The sequence below is a fragment of the Zingiber officinale genome, chromosome 5A (genome assembly GCF_018446385.1).
Source record: "Zingiber officinale cultivar Zhangliang chromosome 5A, Zo_v1.1, whole genome shotgun sequence".
NCBI lineage: Eukaryota > Viridiplantae > Streptophyta > Magnoliopsida > Zingiberales > Zingiberaceae > Zingiber > Zingiber officinale.
In genome coordinates, this window is record NC_055994.1 from 51,601,475 (window position 1) to 51,608,218 (window position 6,744).

The 6,744-nt window shown below is 44.1% G+C and overlaps 1 long non-coding RNA gene across 1 annotated transcript; it reads right to left on the reverse strand.

Moving 5' to 3' along the window:
* Positions 1–642: 642 nt before the first annotated feature.
* On the reverse strand, positions 643–2,722 carry LOC121982817. Its single transcript, XR_006112271.1, has 2 exons — positions 2,070–2,722; positions 643–1,028 (listed from the first exon to the last, which is right to left on the reverse strand). It is a non-coding gene; the product is annotated as an uncharacterized LOC121982817 (long non-coding RNA).
* Between the last annotated feature and the right edge of the window lie 4,022 nt (positions 2,723–6,744).

The window sequence follows — 6,744 nt, forward strand, 5'->3', positions numbered from 1 at the left end:
CTTAGAGGCTGCCACATACTAAGCTTCCATGGTGGAGTCCGAAAAGTATCGATGCTTATCACTCCTCCATTATTATGGTTTTACCTCCTAAAGTAAACACAAAACCCCGAGGTCGACTTACTATTGTCCCTATCTGATTGGAAGTCAAAATCCGTGTAACCCACAGGGATCAAATCATCTGCTTGGTAAACCAGCATATAATCTCTATGCTTTATGGCAGTCCAATGTCCCTGTCTTGGATTACTTTGATATCTGCTAACCATGCCCACAACAAAACAGATATCCTGTCTCGTGCATAACATAGCATACATTAGACTTCCTACAGCTGAAGCATAAGGAACTGTCTTCATATATTCTATCTCTTTTGATGTCTTCGGAGACATCTCTTTAGATAAAAATACTCCATGCCTAAAAGGTAGAAAACTTTTCTTGGAGTCTTGCATGCTAAAACGAGCTAGGATCGTATCGATATATGAAGCTTGGGATAAGCACAACATTCTTTTCTTGCGATCCCTTATTACCTTTATCCCGAGAATATGTGCGCATTCTCCCAAGTCCTTCATATCGAATTGCTTGGACAACCATACCATTACTTCCAACAACACTTTGATATTGTTTCCAACTAACAAAATGTCATCTACGTATAGTACAAGAAATACGACCACGTTTCCATCATACTTTTTCTTTACACAAGACCCATCCGGGCACTGAATAAATCCATACGACTGAATTTGAAACATCCCTAAACTTAGGCAATTTTTTTTTTTATGACCAGCGTACAAAAGACATTGAACAAATCCATCTCAGTAAAATACCATACTCCTCATAAAGAAAACATCACTGTCCGAAAATACGAAGACAAGTGAAACACCCGCGTGACCATGTACACCAGTAACAACTTTATTCCAACAGACCAAAAACTACAAAGCACTGCTGAGCCTTCTGGATGGTACCGTGTATCCATCAGGTCTCCTCGACTACCCCCGTCTGCGTTCCCTCCATCCCATCCTGGGATATGTCTCCCTCACCTGTAAGTAGGCATCATGAGTCTACAGCCCAACAATTACATAACGTTACAAGGATGTGTCATTCATTAACTATAATCATTCAACAGTTCTATAGCAAGATATTAAATCTAATTACAAACTAAATTGCAGTTTATAAAGAAAAAGGTTTCTATAGTCCACTAAGGTGTATATGTGACACTGTGCTGACCACAGTTTAGAGCCAGTCTATCAGTCCATACCATGACCCTAGAGGTACCTCCTAGGTGAAAGTGCAGTCATAGGGCCGAAGCCCGCATGAGTTACAGTATCTATCATAGCATACAATTCCAGTCACTTTTTGGAAGGGCCCTCCCCGGAGCTCATCCCGGGGCACCCAACCCGTACTGTCACCCCATGTGTTCATATACATCTAGTTAACCTTCTAATTTCTTTTATCATACATAAATAGCATTAACTTCGAGATCTAAGAAAGTAAGAAACAGCAGATAACTTCAAGCTATAAAATATACTAAACTTCCGTAATAAAGGCTAACATCACATGGTAATTAACACTAATCAAAATACCTACTATAAAGAACTAACAACTCAAAGAGGGAAGCTAACATAACATGGCTCTTAGCATTAACGATAACTCTAACTGTACTGAACTAAAATTCATAGGTGAAAGCTAACATATCATGGTAACTAGCATTAACGAAAATCCTAATGTAATGGACTACAAATCAAAAGTAAAAGCTGACCAAATCATGGCAGTTAGCATCAACCAAAATTTCTACTATAAAGAACTAACTACAGCCATAAGAACTATCATTCATAGCAATTAGTACAGGAAAGTTTATAGAATTAAATCTCCAGTAGTAATACTTAGCATAATATTCCTAGTGTTCCAAGTAATATACAGATGAAGCAATTAATTCTATCCGTATTTGAAACCACCTATCCAGTATAATTAACCTTTGTCAATAGTAGTGGATTGTATAGCATTTCAGCAGAAATGGGTACTACTCATCATCTGTTGAACCTCACAATTAGCCGTATGTAATATAGCATTCAACCACTCACCTTTTACATCCTTCTACAACCATTCAAGTGTACAATGCCATATTCCTTAAGAATCCAGTATGAACAATTTCAGCATCGAAACCAAGAATTAACCACAAACCAATACCCTAACAGAAGACACTTAATTAGCATCCAACAATACACCAAATCCATAAAAGCAATTTCCCAATTTGGTAGTAACCAAAACTCCACGATAAAATCCCAGATCTGCTGCAGTAACTCGAGGGAAAACCAACGATACTTCATAGATTAGCCAGCACATCGAGAACCTCTCCAAATCTTAAAACGCAACCCATCAAAACAGTCTACGAACACAAACAAAACTCAAATCTTCACAACCGATTCCAGTTCTGCAGAACACAGTAAGGCTAAAGCAACAAGATAACACGGAAAGAGAAGATCCCAAATCGAAGAAGAATTACCTAACTATCGTCGCAAGAACCCAAATCAATCCTATAAATCCTAGAGGAGCAAACATCCCTGCAAACATTTCCGAAATCCATTGTAGAAATGCAAGAGAAAACGAGCGGAATCTCGGAAACCAATCAACATGAACAAAACAACTCAAATCCTCAAATCACAGTACAATAAAACCCATCAACCTCATAACAATCAAACTAAACAATCCTCTTCTATCGCTTAACCTCACTATCTGAATCTCATACCCAAGTAACTGGAATGTACTTGCCTTCCTCCCTTGATGCCTCTGCCGGAGCTGATCTGCACCGCGCGAAGCTCAGACCCGCCAGATTCTTTGCTCTGTAACGCTGGCAAAGCTTGGCGAGAAGCAGCGACGTTTTCCCTTCGATGAACGACGCGTGGAGAGGAAACAAAATGAACCGACACTATAACCTAGGTATACGTGTTTTATACTTGGAAGGTAACTTGCACTTAAGTTTAATTCACATCATCTTATGCTAATTTACCTTAATCCGCATGTACTTATCCCCCCTCCTGTTCCCATTTAATTCCATATGATTCTTAACCTGGTTATTCTTAACTTAATTATTCATAATAAAAATTTCAGGTAAAATTTTCCTTCCATTTGGTAGAAATTATGTACTTAAATCCCTTAATCTAGTGCTAGCATATTTTCTAAAAATTTTCACCATTAAGTTCTGATAAAGAAACCTTGTAAATAGATCGCCTTGAAATTTAGCTTGGAGAAGGGTATTGACGTCACACTCAAGCAAGATGAGAATGTGAGTGATAAGTCATGGAGTTTTGATCGCCACAAGTTGTCTTGATAAGATCGAAATTAGTTCTTTGCCTAAGAACAAGAAGGAAGCTCTCACAAAAGAGAAACTCAAATTTTCATTCAAACTTACATGATTTGTCATACAAGAGTTCTCCTATTTAACATCCCTTAAGATCCCCTATGCACTAATTATGCAATAAATATCATGCTTGCATGCATGGGTTTTATTATCCACTAATGCAACCACTAATCCCTAATACTAGCTTAATGCAACCATGCATGCATGGTATTTGTTATACTAGCTTAGAAACTTTCAAAAATGCATTAAAAACCCACAAAGGACATCAAAAGTCACTTTAGAAAAACCCCCCATGCATGCACACGAAAATGGTCCTCATGTTGGTCCAATTTCACTTTCAAATTGAAGGAATGTGATCCACTTAGTTGTTGCCTCCATTGTGCATTGATCCTCCTTTTCCTTGAGCCTCATTATTAAGCCTTCCAAAGCTTGCTTCATTCTCTTAGTCTTGGACCTTGTCATAGGTCCCCCAATTCCCTTCAATGCCTCTTCTTGGCTCACATCATTCCCTCCTTCTTTAGGTGAATTCGTCCTCGAATTTAGGTCTTCATCTCCTACATCAAAAGGACTCAAATCAGCCACATTAAATGTTGCACTAACACCATACTCACCGGGTAAATCAATTTTGTAAGCATTGTCATTAATTCTTTCCAACACTTGGAATGGTCCATCTCCTCTTGGTTGAAACTTTGATTTCCTTTGGGTAGGAAACCGTTCCTTCCTCATGTGAACCCACACCCAATCACCGGGTTCAAGGACCACTCTTTTTCTCCCTTTATTGGCTCGATTTGCATATTGCTCCATTTTCTTCTCAATTTGAGCTTTAACTTGCTCATGAAGCTTCTTCACATATTCTGCCTTTGTTTTGCCATCCTTGTGAACTAAAGAAGAAGTGTTAGGTAAAGGAAGCAAATCACTCCCTGTGTCAACAAATATGCGATGAATAGTGTAATTTGCTATTACCGCTTTGATGAGCAGAGCGTCGTCGTGGGGCACTTCTACTCCGTCTAAGTCTCCGGGCCTGAAAGTGATTTCCGGTCCACTTGCCCGCTCTTGGCTACAACCGACTGCGTGGATCTGTAGCTGCCGGACGCCCGCCTTTCTGGCTCGGTTGGAGTCTCCTCCGGTCGGCCCACCAGCAATAACGTTGATCTCGCCTCGGGCAGTATTGCTTCTATTCTCCTCTTCCCGAGCGGACGGTCGGGACCGTTCTCTGGACGCCCGTCGATTCTCCTGTCTTGGAGATCGGTGCCGATTGGGCATCTGTTGATGACGCCTCTCGGTGCGTGTCCGGTCGACTTCATGGGTCCTTTGTCTTCTGTCGATGGGAGGAGACCGTCGTTCGGCATTCCTGGGAACGAGATTAGCCACGAAGGGAAGACTTCGACAATCCCTCGTGTTGTGCGTATCCGTCCGGTGGAAGGAGCAGAACATAGGGGTCCATCTCTTCTTTGGCTTGGGCCGAGCGGCAGCTACCTCTTGTACGTGCGATCTGGCATGGGGGGATCGGACTGCTTCAGCCCTCGGTCCTCTTGGCGGTTGATGAGCGGCCAAGGGTCTCCGCTCGGCAGGAGGAGCCCGTTCGGTTGGTGTTTCTTTCTTCCTGGCTGCCTGCGCTTCTTCCACGTTGATATATTCATTGGCCCGGTGCAGCATATGATCATAATCTTGGGGCGGCTTTCGGATGAGCGACCGGAAGAAGTCCCCGTCCACAAGGCCTTGCGTGAAGGCATTCATCATCGTCTCCGATGTGGCCGTTGGAATATCCATCGCCACTTGGTTGAATCGCTGGATGTAAGCTCGAAGCGATTCTCTCGGCTCTTGCTTGATGGCGAACAAGCTGACACTTGTCTTTTGATAACGCCGACTGCTGGCGAAGTGGTGGAGGAAGGCTGTTCGGAAGTCCTTGAAGCTAGTGATGGATCCGTCCGGCAGCCTCCGAAACCACCGTTGAGCCGATCCCGAGAGAGTTGTAAGAAAGACTCGGCACTTTACTCCATCTGTATATTGATGGAGCGTAGCTGTGTTATCGAACTTACCCAGATGATCATCCGGGTCTGTTGTTCCATTGTACTCGCCGATCGCCGGGGGCGCGTAATGTTTAGGCAGAGGGTCTCGTAGAATAGCCTCCGAAAATTGGCGATTGATCCGCTCGGGAGATGAGTCCGCTCGGGGGGTTTTCCCCTTTCTGGCGTCTCGCCTAGGCATTTCGTCGGAAGAAGATCCTCTATCTCTCCGAGCTGGCCCGGCTTCAGGGGTGCGGAATAAGGCCCGATGGAATGCAACGGTGGCTTGAGGTGCGTCCGCTCGGCCACCCGTTGCAGATGTTGCTTGTTGCTCCGGCCGCTCGGCTGATGCTTTTTGTTTTAACTCCACAAGTTTGGCGGCCCTCATCTCGACCAGAGCGTCGAGTTCTTCCGTCGAAAGCGTCACCGTGTGTTGTTGTCCAGCCTCGTCCATTGTTCCCTTTCGGATGCAGGTGCGTTCCCACAGACGGCGCCAAATTGATCCTGTCCGAACCAGGGGTCAACGAACGCTGGGGACGTGGCGCTCCCTGTTGGATCCTCGAGTGCTCCGGCGAACCTGCAACAAAACCGAGTCGGGGGGAAAACCTAATGTGGTTGTCGTTGTACTTAGACGGAAGTCTAAAGGGACTTTAGCTTGCCACGGAGTTGTGGTCACAGACTTGATTCAGGGCTTCTCCGAGTTAGACCTTGAGGAGAAGGGACAGACAGAGCAGGGTATTATTGTTACCAGGGTTGCTCAGTCGTCGATCAGAACAGGATCAGAGAGCCCTAGGCTGCTGATCAGTATTTATAGTTTATTTGCAGCCGGATAGTTTCCGAGCAGCAGACCGAGTTCACACGAGACGAGGAGGGTGTTATACACTTCCGAGGCAGATTATGCGTACTTCAGTCTCATCCGGTCTTATAGGAGTTACTTCCGGAGGCTCATCGCTTATGATTTGCTGTCCACCCAGGCGGTACCCGTATGCACCAAGATTTGAGGTGTTCCTACTGGTGGAACGGTATGAAGAAAGACATCGTGGAATTTGTAGCTAGATGTCTTGTCTGTCAGCAGGTGAAGGCTGAGCACTAGAGACCTGCCGGATTATTTCGGCGGATTCCTACTATTGAGTGGAAATGGGAACCTATTACCATGGACTTTGTGGTGGGTTTGCCGAGGACACGACGAGGTTATGACGCGATTTGGGTAATCGTTGATCAATTAACCAAATCCGTGCACTCGTTAGCGATCCGGAAGATTGATTTCCTGGATCGATTGGTAGATCTATTTTGCCGGGAGATCATCAGATCACGTGATGTTCTGTTGACTATTATTTCGGATAGAGACTTTCGGTTCACGTCTCATTTCTGGCAGAGTCTACAGCAGCCTTT